General features: G+C 34.0%; 1 pseudogene; it reads right to left on the bottom strand.

Annotated features, from left to right (window-relative positions):
- Positions 1 to 1505: 1505 nt before the first annotated feature.
- Positions 1506 to 2417, bottom strand: LOC149164339 (putative protein phosphatase 2C 32 pseudogene; annotated as a pseudogene).
- Between the last annotated feature and the right edge of the window lie 13692 nt (positions 2418 to 16109).

Genomic DNA, 16109 nt, shown 5'->3' with positions numbered 1-16109 from the left:
TAAGTTCTATCTTAAGTTAAATTCATTTGATTCCCCCATTTGACTTAAATTGGTCTTTAGAGTATTGCTATAAGATTCTTTTATCCGTAGAGTTGAATAAAAACTATATATTTGCATTGTAGTTATGTAAATAGTGCTTTATACTAAGGATATAGACAAATCCATATAAATCTCAACAAATTTGGATAAGATAATGGGCACGATGTGTTACTCAATAAATAAATCACCTTCATTCCTAGTGTTGGTTAATCAAATTCCATGACACATGGATTGGTTAATAAAATTCCATGACACATGGATTTATAAGAAACACTTTTCTTCCCATGTTAAATGTTAAGTTTTATGATGCTTACCATGACACATGGATTGGTTAATAAAATTCCATGACACATGGATTTATAAGAAACACTTTTCTTCCCATGTTAAATGTTAAGTTTTATGATGCTTATGTTCATGTTCTATAGGAAAAAATAGGTAAGATGAATTGGTTATAAGTATGGTGTAAAAGGATATGAACTTTGTAACCTACAAACAAAGAAAGGACACATGAAGGCCATGTAGAAGATTGCCAAACCATTTGGTGATGCGTTTGACATGAAGAACAAATTTATATGATGTGACATCCTAACATGGAATGTCAATGTGGTTTGACATGAAGAACAAATTTATATGATGTGACATCCTAACATGGAATGTCAATGTGGTGTGCTGGCATGGAACTAGAACTAGTCTAGAAAAGCTATTGTGGGAATGACAATGTGGAACTAGCCCACAAAAGCTATTGTGGGAATGACAATATGGTGTGCTGTCATGGAACTATAGTGTAGGCTATAGTGGTGGTTGATGTGGCACTTATCTTTATAAGTGAAGTGGGATATGGGAATCTAGAAATCTAGATTTTCGTTAAGGATCCGTTAAGGATCCAAAGTTTTGGAAATTCAAAACTTAAAAAGACATTAAAAAATTTCCTACATCTTGATGTACATGTCTTCCATGTACAAAAAACTATAGCCTTATTATTGCTTCATAGCCTATTAAATTCAGTAATAGACCAAAGCACTTTATTATATGCAAATTGAATTTTATACCTAGACCAAAGTACTTTATCATATGCAAATTGAATTTTAGACCTTTTAGACCAACCAAAACTAGCTATTAATTTTTTTAATTTTAAATTTAAAAGACAACAATAGTTTTTTTGCTTTGCTTGATTTAAACATTAGATCAAAGTTTAACTTAGAAAGCCAGATTATTTTAATTTTAAATCATATTTGAAATAATTGAAATGAAATTGAATATATATTTTTTTTTCCTTCTGGAAAAACAGATATTTTAGTGATACTATCATAAAGATAAACAAACATTCTACATTTAATAACCTTGGCCCAAAAAACATCTCACAATAAAATAATCAAACTAATATGTCAGCAACAATCAACACATAAACTCTCTTTTATTGAAACTTCTTAACCTGCGTTGGGAATATATGTGTGAAGCATTATGACCTAATTTTCCTTCCTAAAGACAGGGAGTTGTATTATCAGCACAGTTATATCATCCTCAGAATGCCTATCAACTGCTATCTGTATAAGCTTTTCACAAGCAGCAGTAAGACCTCCCTGGTCCACGAGCAAAGGCCTGGCAATCTCCACTGCCTCCTCATTACTAACCACATTCCACAGACCATCTGTTGCCAGAATCAAGAACTCGTAATCAGATGTAATCTCAATAATTCTGGTGTCTGGTTCAGCTGTTAACCATCCCCTCTCTTTATTAAACCCTGCATCACCTATTGCCCTCGACACATCCAATGCCCCAAGTCGCATAACTCCCTGGCGATTGAACACAATTCCCCCCAATTTTCGTATGCGCTCTTGCTCGTCCTTCCTTGCAGCTTTATGATCCTCTGTAACGGCTTCGGCTTTGCCACTTTTACTGACAACTGCTCGAGAATCTCCGGCATTGGAAACCACCAATTTGCCATCGATAATGAGAGCAGTCACACTGGTAGTACCGCTGCGAAAACCCAGCTTCAAAAATTCTTCGTCTGTTCTCAAGTACCCAGCTTTAACTGCATCTTCAAGAATTTTATTATCAAGAAGATTTTTATTTTCAAGAACATTACTTTTATTTTCAAGAAGATTATTTTTATTGGCAGATTCAATGTCTGAATTTGCTTGATTTCTGATTGCCTCAAGTAGAGCATCCAAAATCTTGTTGCCAATATTTTCAGCAGTAAAATCTGCAGCCTGGCCACCAGCGTGACCATCAAATACACCGAAAAATGAGACGTCCGCGGTTCGATCCCCCGCCCCTTCAATCTTGATAGTCGTTGTGAAGGCCTTGTAGGTGTCCTCCATAAATTTTCCAAACCGTACTCCCCTTCTTGCTGAAACTGCATAATGATATCCCTCCATGGAGGCAGAGATTGAGATTGCCCGGGATCGTATATAAAATCGAATTATGAAGAGATATCAAATGTGCTCTGCACAGGAGGTGATAAATCTTATTTCAGACCACCTTCTAAGCGTTCGGTTGCTTTGTGCATTTATATTTTTATCACTATCTAACGCACAAACGACGGTAACATTCATAACGGATCTAACTGACGCAGAGTTTAATAATTCATTTAATTTTAATTCTGATCGCCTCTAAAATAAGTGAAATCTTGATTTTTGTTATTTAAATTAGTTTTTGATTGTATGTATGGCTTTATCACTCTGAGCGTTCCATTACTTTGTGCATTTATAGTTTTATCACTAGATAACGCACAAACCACTATAACTTTCATAACCAATCTAACTGACGCTCAGTTTAATAGCTCATTTAATTTTAATTCTGACCACGGTCCAAAATATTGAAGTAAAATATTGATTCTTGTTATTTAAATTAGTTTTTGATTGTATGTATGGATTTAGCACTCTTAAAACTCCAGGGCATTATCTCGATTTTGTTATTTAAACTGGCTTTTTCACTGCATATATGGATTAGCACTGTAAAAAAAACCCTAGGGCACTTCGATTGTGTAGTGTTTACTCATCAAACTTATGATTTCAATAAATTCTTGCTCGATTTTAGATAAATTAAATTGGAATTTTTTTTCAAAAAGTTACGTTAAAGACAACTCATTTCTTATTATTAGAGATTTCCCAAATAACACTGTGTAATGTATGATCCCTTCAACTTTCGGATCGTAACTTCATTCATCATCATGAACCAGCGAGAGCGTTGTGAGTGAACTAGTGGAACTGGTGCTTTGGTGCCAGAGCGTTGTGAGTGAACTAGTGCTAGAGTCTATTAATAAAAGAAAATGAGTTATGTAGGACCAAAATTTAAAAATTAAGATTTATTAATTTTGAAAAATTAACAAATTTTATAGAGAGATTAGAAATGAAATAATTGAAATAAGAATTAGATTTTAATTTTGATTTTTTTTTGAAAGATTAGAAATGACATGGTTGAAATAAGAATTAAATTTCTAATTTAATAATTGGTTGAAAAGGGGGTTAGTATGAAATATATTTACTAAATAACAAATTAGTTGGATTTGATCAAAATTTTAAATAAAATAAGGATTATTAAGATGAAAGAGAATTAACAAATTAAAGTCTATTGTGGTTGAACACTCATATAAGTCCAAACACTTAATTTGTTTCAATCAATCAAAAACCATATCCTCTGCACTATTCTACAACTATTATATTATTCAATCAAAAGCCATATCCTCTGCACCATTCTACAATTATCGTATTATTCGAGAAGCCCACGAAATAGAGAAAACCCCTAGTAACTTTAATAGGGAATCGAGAAGAACCCTAATAACTTTAATAGGGAGGATGGTTACAAGCTATATCCTCTGCACCATTCTACAACTATCTTATTATTTCTACAACTATCGTATTATTTGAGAAGCCCTCAAAATCGAGAAGAACCCTACTAACTTTAACAGGAATTCAAGAAGAACCCTAATAACTTAAATAGGGAGGATGGCTACAAGCTTAACTTAAATAGGGAGGATGGCTACAGGCTTAACTTAAATAGGGAGGATGGTTACAGGGTTAGCCAATCCTGGAAACCCTTTGACTTTTGATTAGCCAATCCTGGAAACCCTTTGACTTTTGACTAGTCTTGATTAAGTTTCTCCCCTCCCAAGTGCTTCTTATTACCCTCTTTTCTTTTTTTTATCTATTCTAAATCAGCAAAGTTTAATTAAGCAGTTGTCTATAACGCGACTTTTTGAAAGCCTTTCCGGCGGTTTTTTCCGGTGAAAATCCGGCAGCAATTTATTGGAATCGCAAGTTTGATAGCTAGTTTCTGCACAATCAAAGCGTCCCAGGGGTTTTTCAGGATGCTGAATCCGAATATGAAGTTAAAAAACCATTTTAACTGCAACAAATCATGATTTCATCTCAATTTCTTCCGCCGGATTCCGTCACCGGAATCTCAAAAAGTCGCATTATAGACAACTCCTTTAATTAATTCTTAACTTCTTTTAATCTTTTATTGATTTTTTTTTTATTCTTGCTTTAATTCTTAGTCTCTTTATTTTTCTAGTTATTTTTTACTATTAGCTAAAAAAAATCTTTTTAATTTATTAATTCCCTTTTATCTTTATTTAAAAATTTGGTCAAATTCAACTAATTTGTTATTTAGTAAATTTAATTTTATGCTAATCCCCCCATTTTTTAACTAATTCTTCAACACAATCTAATTCCTACTTCAATTGTGTCATTTCTAATCTTTTTTGTAAAAAAAAATCAAAATTAAAATCTAATTCTTATTTCAAGTATTTCATTTCTAATCTTTCTTAGTCAATTTTGTTAGTTTTTCAAAATTAATAAATCCTAATTTAATCATTATTTTTATTTGCCAAAAGTGAAGTTGGTCAAAGATTATTTATTAATTTTTAAATTTTGGCCATTAATCCAACGAATACATAATTCATTTTCTCCTATTAATAGGCTCTCGTTCACTCACAAGGTTCTCATTGGTCCTTGATGATGGATGGAGTTACCATCTGAAACGTTGGATGGATCACACATATTACACAGTGTTATTCCATAAATCTCTAACAATATGAATAATTGTGGAAGTCTCCTATCACTCAAAGTTATTCTTCGCCGACGCTTTTTTTAACCCTTTTTTTTTTCTCTTTTCCAAAAAAAAAATTGACTATATAGGAGTGTTTGAATCGTTTTGATGGTGGAAATGGGTTCAACGCCATCAAAAACTTGTGAGACACTCAAAATCCTAAAGCTTGACAATTGTTATCCGAATTTCCCAAAATTTGCCTAATTTTATTAAAAACTTACCAAAATTTCCACAATTTTCCAAGTAAAAATGTAACATCGTCATCGTCACACTACTCTAAACATATCAAATCACAGAATGCATGCTTTTCTCATTCATGATTTATACAAAATATTTTATGGAAAAATGACATAGTAGTTTTAATGTCGAGGTGTTTCAAACCACTTACTATGGTTCGAAACGTGTCGACAATAAAATAACTATGTGATTTTTCTGGAAAATATTATGTATACATATCAAATCCCAAAATCCTGAAGCTTGACAATTGTAACCCAAATTTCCCAAAATTTATGCCAAATTTTATCAAAATCTTACCAAAATTTCCACTATTTTCCCGGTAAAAATATAGCCTCTTTAAAGTAATCTAAAAAAATCAAATCACTTAAATTTACCTTTGCCATTGATTTTTTTTTTTTTTTTTTTGTGTAATTTTTTCTTGTATTACTTTTGGAAACCAAGGAAATTACACAAATTTCTGCTACTAAGAGCTATCACGTCTTTCAAAGTGACATAGATACTAAAAACCTTGGTTATAGAAACCAAAATTAGGGCTATTTAGACTTATATAACCCAGAACATAGTGAAACACTAAAACGGTTCATCTTCCTATCTTCCCCTATACAAAAATTGTTATTTGGACGAGATGAGATAAGTACTAGAAAGTGTAACAAAACAATAAACAACATAGATACCATAGACTCATAGGCAGAAACATAAGAAGACTAATCAAGGATGATGACTATAGATCCTGAAGAGCCGACAACATGGGAATTATTCTCCAATAGAGCTGAGTTAGCTGAAATAGAATTGAGAGGGATTGCATTGATAACTACTTCATCTTCATCATGGCCTTTTGATTCAGTGTCAAAATCTGAAACAATATATATTTCCACCTAGTTCAGCCTTACCACTATATCAATCGAGTTGTAGTTGATGTCTCTCATAATGTGTTTTATTTCTTCTTGTCATGCAAAGAGTTTGTAGTTATCAATTTGTTTATCCTTGATGACCATGTTTAACAAATTCTCCAACTGATGATGAAGGGTGATAGAGTGCAGAAAGTGAAGGTGTCTCTTCCTGAATTTGCTAGGGTCCGAAAGCCATTTGAGATAGCCTCCATTAATCTTAGACTCTGAAAAGTATTGTCGATCATCGAATTCTTTAGCTTCCATCTTCAAAATTTCCTTCCCAACCTCCAATGGAGTAGGCTCGAAAAGGTTGGCGACTGACTCCCATCCAAAAGATGTTAGTGCCTAGAAGAGGAAGGCCTTGCAGTGCCTCCTCGATGAGTTGATTGTCATTGCCTAGGCACCATTAATTCCCTGCAAAACAAAACAAACTCGACTACAAATAACCACAAAAAATGTTGGTGAAAAGTAAAGTGGAGTAAGGAAGTGTGGATGTAAATGTTAATAGAATTGCAACCAGGAAAGGAGAGGTTGATGTTAAAGAACGGTAGGGCGATATAATTGTTAAGGTACACTGTAAACCACATACGAGTTTTTAAAATGGAGGACCAATGATGGAACCCCAGACACACAAGAAGGTGAAACACTTTGATACATTTGGAAAGACTATGTATTAGAAATATGACATGAACTTTGATACATTCAAGGAGACTGTAGACAAGAAATTTAACATGAACCTGAATAATAGAGAGAATAGTAAGGTACTAAAAACCCTTTGAGACAATTTCAAAACCAAATTGTAAAGGTACCTAAATACTAAACCCCACAAACGAGAACCGAGCAATTGAATGAGACACCAGTTGGGTCGGAGCCTTGCAGTGAAGCCAGGGAAAGGTCCATGACCAAATAAAAAACTAGGCTTGACCCCGTGTTATGCAAAATAAGAACAAAGAACATACTGGGTGGTTACAGCCGATCAGAGACCCATGACACAAATTTGAACAACAATGACAAGATACAAAGAGATTTCACATGGGGGGGAATCAACCAAATGTGAACCCGACCTTGAGATAACACCCCTGCCTAGTGGAGAAACCACCATCCCAGAGCTAACCCAGAATCCACATAATAACGAGCACCACATTCATTCACAGACAAACTTCCTAAGTTCCGCCACCCTGCGAACTTCATGGGTTCTTTATACAATCTCTTCTACATGGAATTCCTGAGAAAGAGTGTGAAGAGAGGGTTGTTGATGCCACAATTCGATGGCCATGTGTCCCTAGAAGGATTGGGACTCTACAGTTCAAAGCAAGAACTCATGATGCAATCATAAATGGAGCAAATTCGTCTGTCAGGGAGATCCCAAGTGATAGCCAATCCGTCATAAGAGTAGAATGTCATTGCCATAGTGACAAAGGGAATTACGCAGTGTGATGATCCCATAGTGATTGAGGATGCAATGCTCAAGAGGTGGACATTTAATAGGCTAAAATGAGTGAGGAAGAAAATTGTACCTGCGACCCATCTCAGCCATGCGGTAGCCATGCATATTAACATGGAGGGCCCATACCACTTAACATTTACCGCCAAAGGTTGTGTCAAAAAGAGGACACGCATGGTAAGAGACAACTTGAGAATTTAGTATGAGTATTGTATTGTGTGCCTGCCAAAGAGATGATGCTTGGTTAGGAAAGTTTACAAATGAAGCTCACCCCCATCGGGGACCTTTGCCATTAATTTGATTGGCCAAAGACTTAGATCATTGGCATTAACTAGTTGAGAGATAGAATTGGATTAGCTCAATTAGTTTTTTAAAAGTAAAGTTGGTTGCAGTGTCTAACTTAGGTTTAAGTAAAGTTAATTATGTTGAGCCACTCACCCTTCATTCAAATTTCACTAAATTATTCTTGAATTTTAGTGGGAATAGTGATAAAATATAATTTGGTAGCAAGGTAAAGTTCATCCACAGGTTAATTTTTCTAAAGAAAGATTCATTGATTTAATAATGAATGTATAATACTAGTAAGATCTTGTTTGATATATAAATTAATTTTGGGAAATTAAATTATTCCAAGGGGTGTTCAAGTTTGATCGAGCTTTGCACAATTCTGGTGATAGCATCCCAATGGTCGACAGATTGTTCTTCCAACATTGGGGTTGGCCCCATCCTAGGTTCAACTTAGTTCGAATATATATATATATATATATATATATGGATGGAATGCCCTCAAGTAATTTTTTAGACTAAATAGCAAGGGTCTAAGTCATTACAACAAATTTAAGCTCACTGTATCACTTGCAGGAATTGAATTTGGATAATAATTATTACTCCCAATTACCCTAAATAAAACCATTCAACACATGTACACATGTTTATATAATCAAAATTTACAAAATTATAAAATTATATCTAATTAAATTATGATACATATGTTAAAAATAAATAATAAATATTACTTCATTAAAAAAAAATGAATATTTGAAATATGGATAATCAATTCTATAAACATTTCGCGTTTTACAATCGCATATATATATCATAAGAATGTATATATATGATTATATGCATTATAAAACATTGTTATTTATATAAATTGGTCATAAATCTATAAAACAATCCTCTATATATAAATTCCTCATTAAGCCATATAAATATATAATTTCGCTTTTATGGGGTTGAACACACTTTGATACACTTATCTAGCATAGGAAAGTGTGTGAAAATTAATAACACAATAATTGCAAACAAATTAAATGAATGACAATTAACTAGGTTTAATTGAAGTGTTTGGAAGAAATGTTGTTATCCTCCCCACTTGGGTTTAATTCTTGCATTGACATGATAACCCATAATGAATATTTCTTATAATCACTTCAAATATTTGTTACGAGAGTATTCCCTTGAGGAATAAAACATATATAATATTTCTCATGGAAAAAGAAAAAGGAAAAGGAAAAAAAAAATCAATAATAAACCATTAACAAGATGATACCTCGGGAAAACTCTTATGATATAAAACCCCCCTCTCTAAAACACACTTAATGTGTTATTTAACAACTAATTGGTTACAATACATATTCTGAACGCTCTCAATAAAAGTGTTCAACAAACACATAATTCTAGATAAATTTTAGCAAGATAAGTTAAAAATCAGTCTATAATTTCTTTCAATCATAGCGCTAAATAAATAGTCATAAGTAAAATTGTAAACCATTTATGATTTTCCATTTTTACTTACTAGAAACCTCCAGTAGGTAATTCCGTACCACGACTACCTTATTATTTTCTCTACTATAGCATTGCAATATTTTCTACTCCACTACAACACTATGATATCATGGCTTATAACTCTACATTATTTTATCTAGTTACATATTTGCAAGTGTTTGAAATTCAGGAAATACTAAGAGTGGGGGTGAATCAGTCTTTTATAAATTTTGACAATTATTTAGCCAATCAAACACATTCAACAATACAATAGTACACCAATCACATAAATTTTGAATAGAGGATATTTATGTGGAAACTTATACGGGAGAAAAACACAAATGTTATTTTATTTTTAATGTAAATGCAAGCACCAACTTCAATTTACACTAAATTTTATAGGAACCAACCTACAAGAGGAACTAAGCCCCTTTTTTTGCAAGCACCCACTTTCTAAAAGCACCAAATCCCACTTGTTCATAGACACCAACCTGTTGTAGGCACCAACCCTTTGATCTTTGAAGGCACCAACCTGAAGGAGAATTCAATCCCTTGATCTGTAAACACCAATTTGTAACAACCACTTAGATCCCTCTTTCATACATTTTAGGACTCAAATATATGGCACCTTAAATAAAACATCACTCTTATAACAATCTTTATTATCATAATTGCTTCCCTTTTCTAGATATTTTCCCATTTAATTTCTCAACAATTCAGAGCTACAATATTTCTTTGACATAGTAGCTTCAGATCTTAGCCAATCTACCCTCTCAGCCTCTACATAGCACCCCTTCAAATATTGTGTCTTAGATCTATAACAATTGTCTCATACCTTCTTCACATGTGCATTTCCTCTTTTATGGAACATCTCTAGATCAAAATTGCACTTACACACTCTATGTAGTACACCTCTTCATATTCTCACACTGATGTCTTCAACTTAGCATTCAATTTCCATTTATTTTGAAGCAACACAACTTCCTCTCATCATTCCTCACTTACTTCATTTTTCTACATGTCCACAACAGTTCTTCTCATTGATCTACATCAAAAACATTGCTTTTCATGTTGTTTTAGTTCCATTTATAGACATAAAACTCTTTGTTGAATGGTGTTGTCATTGATGCCAACGTTCGTCTTTGAATGTTTGTAATATATGTCAGTGCATTGCATTAATTGGAAGATCCAATGGACAAGAATCCCTGAAAGGAAGATAAGGAAGCCCAAAAGTTTATAAGCCCTTGAGGTGTGGTCATGATGCCCTACATTTGACGAGGAAATTGAATGGGAAGATCAATAAATTTGCAAGCAAAACCATCATAGGATGATTGTACTCGTCATGTCATTTATAATGGTAGGTGGCATGCCACATAACTCCTCATCATTGAGGAGATATGTTTTCTCAATGATGAAACCATGATAGTGTGTTCAAGGTGCCCCAAATGAGATGCTAAAGGTAGATTTATGATTGGTCAATTTTTGGCAATAATATTTGAAAAAAACTTTAATGTGGGTCTTGATGCTTTCCTCAAAAGGAAATTTTATTTTATATCAAAAGGATTATTTTAAGCCCTTAAAAAAATATCGAAAAAAGGAAGTCAACTCCATAAGAAAGGTCAAATTTATTTGTCAAGTTAACCTACAAAAATTGAATTTATTGAGGTTAGCTCCATGGGTTTAAGGGCTAGTCATCTCCCCTTATAGCCCCCCTCCTTCCACTATATATTGAGCTCAATTGCCCCTCCTAAAGGAAATTGTATCACACTTACATCTATCTATTTAATACAATTTTTAGAGGCCTGTGTAGTCACACATATCAGGGAGAGTGAGGTTGAGTTTCTAAGAGGGATTTTGGGCTTAATTTCTATATTTTTCCAGGGTGGTTCTTTGTTGAGCAGAGATCCTTTTCTTAACATACTTTGCACTGGTTATGAGGATACCTATGGCCTATGGCACATTTTCACACTAGTTCTGAGGCTCCCATTCAACCTCTCTGAGGCATATTTTCATCCCTCTAAGGCAGAGTCTCTGAGGCTCCTATTCAGCCTCTATGAGGTAGATTTTCAACACACTAATGCAAACTTTCTGAGGCTTTTTATGGTCCCCTTTTGAGGCACCTTTTGGCCTGTCAAAGGTAATCATCTGAGTTTGTTTCAAGGAAATTTTAAGGGATATTTATGGGCTACTATGAAGGCAATTTTTGAGGCCTATTTGAGGCACTATTGTGACCAAATTTGAGGAGACATTTTGAAACAAAAATCTAAGACTGTTTTGAAGATCAAGAAACATGTAAGGGCATCAGATAAAGATATTTTTTTTAGTTGAGTTTCGATCATTTTTTTATGTTTTTTAAGGTCTATTTGAAGGGTTGTTTATGATTTGTTTATGTCACTGAAAGAAGGCCACATTAGGGTTGCTTAGGGTCGCTAGAATAAGTGTTAGTTTAAGGCCAAATAATCCATAAGGAAAGGGGCAGTTTTGGTCCTTAATCAAAGGCAATTTTTGGACCACAATCCCTTTTAAGGAATAATTTGAAAGTGATATTCAAAGGAAGGTTGATATCTAAAATCAAGGGTTGATTGAAGATTTAAACAATTTAAGGAAAATCTCTTTTATAGAAAACAATGATAGCAAGAAGGGAAAAATATAACATCAAATTGATGTACATCTTCTCCATGGTATGATCTCTTCAAAATAATTAAGGTATGAGGTAGATTTTTGTGTTAATTTAAATGTGGATATATATGCATATATCTCTATTTATTGCAAGTCAAATTCTGATCTACAACAGAATTTAAAAGTAAGTTATAAAGGGTGTTTGTTAAATATTTGAGTAGTTTGTTTATTGGATCACCATTACATATAATTTTTTACCTAAGATCATATCAGCAAAAAGAGTAGAAAAATATTATTTGTATTGTAAGTGGGTCATTGTCTTTGGTACAAGATCCCATATTTATTTCTCTATCATTCAATTTAAGGGTGGCAGGGTGGTGCATGGCAAATAGTGAGGTCTCCTTCATATTAGATCCCGAGAACACTTTAGGGTGGCAAGGTGGTGCTAGGGCAGTAAATTGATGTTGTAGGGTGTTGGAGAATGCTCTCAGTTAGATTTGATAAAATAGTGTGTTGGAGCATCCTTTTAGTTGAAGTTGATAAATCCAAGGTGTTGAACATCATTCTAGTTGGAGTTGGTAAAAGTAGGGTGTTGGCACATTCTTTCAATTGGAGATAATAAAACGAGGGGGTTAATTTGGAGCCTCCTTCCAGTAGTTGCTAGAGAATATTGAATGTTGGAAGTTGGAGCTTCTTGTTGATGTAATCTTTAAAGACATATATTAAAAATTGTTTGGTGGTTTTTCTCCCGTAAGGGTTTCCACCTAACAAATATCTTGTGTATCGTTTATGATGTTATGCATTTTTGAATGGTGTTTTTAACTATTTAATGTTTACATGATATGACTAAAATTATTAAAAAGTGTCCAATATTGATTCACCCCCCACATTTCTCAGTATTGGTGAATATTCCAACACTCTCTGACTTGTCCAATTTATACTTTAATCATTTCACCCTTTAACTGAATTTTGATGCTTGAATATGTCACATTAATGATCTCAACACTCGAATTATATGTCCCTTGATTGATATGACTGAGGGATAGAACTAGTGGCTTAAACTCAAAGGCACTTAATGTTGGTCCAAAGATCACAATAAGAGGGGGGAGGAGGGGGGCTTAATCAGTGCGAGAGAAATTTTACCATTTCATAACTTTTCATAATAAAAAGTCATATAACAATGAATCATAACCATAATCATAATATCATCAGAAATAATAATGCATCATAAAGATACCATTGCATCAATAACACATCAATAATCCATCACAAAACAAAGACACACAATATTTTACGTGGAAACCAATATGGGAGAAAATTATAAATTCTTCTTCTTCATATATGTTTCAATTCATTACATAGATTTGTAGGCTCTGATATGTTGGAGGAAACCATCCCCAAGATATGCAAGTTTCCACTTGTAGTAGGAGATAACCTAATTAAGGCACTAATATCAAAAGTATGCAAGCATTTTCTCACTATAAGCTACAACCTGATTGAGGCATCAACTTCGATGAAGAGTGGGCTCTAACCTGCTCTAGGTTACAACTTAATTGAGGCTCCAACCTCAGTGATGAGTGGGACCCAACCTGCTCTAGGCTCTAAGCTCAGTGGAGGCACCCACCTCCTTCTTCAATTTGTTGTGGACCTCTATTTCATATCATTTTTAAACTAAATCCACTATCATCATTTATAATTATTAGTCAATAAATCATAAATATAATATACAACCTGCAATCACTATCATTTCACTATTTATCACAATCTTCAACCATAATAACTACCACAACCTGCAACCACTACCATTGTAATCATTGTTACAACCTGCAATCATTGTCACTACAATCACTAACACAGATAGTCATATCAATGACTGTAATTGGTTGCCCATAGTCTACTCCAACTAGTTCATCAATCTAGTCACACAAACTCCTTCTCTGAACATGTTTTTACCATATATCCAAAACTAATGTATCCTTCTCATGAGACTGGTCATAAAAGATATGTCAGCGATGAAATTGATGCCTTCAGATGCAAACACCTTAGAGCCTTGATCATGGAGCTTCTTCCATAATCTAATTTGAAAAAATAATGACACCAGAAACTCATAAAAACCATATCAAACTATATAATAAATTCATGGTTCAACAAGTTGCCCCTTTCTAGGCACTCTTCTACAAAATGATCAAACTCCGGAGCTAGTGCTAAATAATGTACATTTCTTTCCCATTAATTGTTCGACAAAATAAACTATATGGGATTTTTAAAAAATAAATGACCTGAAAACGATGGGGCTTGAACCTAGGTCTTTGTGAGCACAACACAAATTCTAATCCAAATGTGCTACACGATGGTCCTTGCTTGACCACATCCTCATATCATAATTTAGTTATTCTTTGGTTCAATAATGGGGGTGGCGCAAGCCATATGTTCATTGGAATTTTGAACCTTGGTGAATACTATGTGTTATATCCAATGAACATACAACCAATTGACATTACCCATCTTTCATCACTTGTTTTTGTGCTAATACTTTTATATGTGTTGTCCTTCATGGGGTTGAGTCATCATGCAGGAGTTGTAGTGTTACACCTTATCCATGTGGAGCGAAGTCACCATAAAGGTCGTAGTGTTACAACCCATCTATATTCCATGTCTATCGTGGGCTAAGTCACCGTGTGAGACTTGTATTGTTAAGAATTATTCATACTCCCTGTCCATTGTGGGTTGAGTCATTGAGAGAGGCTTGTAGTGATACGACTTATGCATACACTCTGTTCACCGTGGGCTTATTCATCGTTCAAGGCTTGCAATGTTAAGACTTATGCATACTCCCTGTCCACCATGGGCCAAGTCACTACGTGAGGCTTACATTGTTAAGGCTCATGTATACGCCATGTCTATTGAGTGATACCATGAAAATCCAAACAAAGATTGCATATTACTCCATCATCACAGACCTGAGAAACCATAACAATACAAAATTCGTTCTTGGTTCACCTGATTCAAAACCAAGATCAATAAAATACCAATGAACCGTAACAACCGTAGAGATTTTGATTTTGAGTCATGATTGATGTTATTTTACCATTGTTCTATGATGTTACAATCACTTTAGCCCAATTCTTATATTTCATTAGAAACCTTTCAATAAAATTTAATCTTCCAATGATCAATCGTAATTTTAGATAGAATAGTAAATGAAATGAACAATAAGAGACAAAGAAGATACACCAGATTTGGCCAAAGATGAGGGAAAAACCCCACAAGGAGGAAAACTCTTTCAATTTATTATTCCTATTAAATTGTCTTAAAATTTTCAACAAAGAGAGAGTACAATGATCCAATTATTCAATAAAAAAATTAGCCAACAAAACCAACCAATCAATATCCAAGAGTTGAGCCCGACAACAATCTCAGAGTTAACATTCCAAGCCTATAGTCAACAGTCAAGATCCGCAACCAGCCGCCAATTGAAACCCTAGGTCCCAGCCACATGAAGACATCAATCATGTGGGTGGTTGAAACGATCCAACTGCATAGAGAACCCTGTATGCATACAACTATAGCTTAAATCTTATTGTTCCAACACTACAGCTACAGAACAAAACCCTAATCCACACGTGCTAGCTCAGACCCTACAATTTCGGACCTATATGAACCAATTTATATGAACTACTTTAGACCTATACGAGAAAATCAAAGAAGAGAGAAGAAGAATATGCTTAATGATGATTTCCAAATGAGGCTAACTTGACTTGTATTTATACCATCCAAGGGTGTCCAATTTCTCTTTAGGGTCGACCTAACCTTTTGTGCACATGATGGTTTTCATATTAAAAATATAGTCAACCAAGTTAAATTCTTCCAAGGGCTAGGAGGGGTCTTTCTTGATGGGGAAGGTTGTCCAAAGGGGGGGCTTTTTCCTTGAGCTTCTAAATTAACACTCCTTCTCAGCTAGGGATAAATTACCGACTACAAAATTTGTCCCATCTAAAATATCATCTATGCTCATATGCTAAACACTCTCGAATCTAAAAGAAGAAGAATTTTACATTGGA

Source organism: Pinus tabuliformis, chromosome 5_1 (assembly GCF_031772625.1).
Source record: "Pinus tabuliformis cultivar Carrire ecotype Pingquan chromosome 5_1, CPIR1, whole genome shotgun sequence".
Taxonomy (NCBI): domain Eukaryota; kingdom Viridiplantae; phylum Streptophyta; class Pinopsida; order Pinales; family Pinaceae; genus Pinus; species Pinus tabuliformis.
This window is presented reverse-complemented; position numbering and strand designations above follow the sequence as displayed.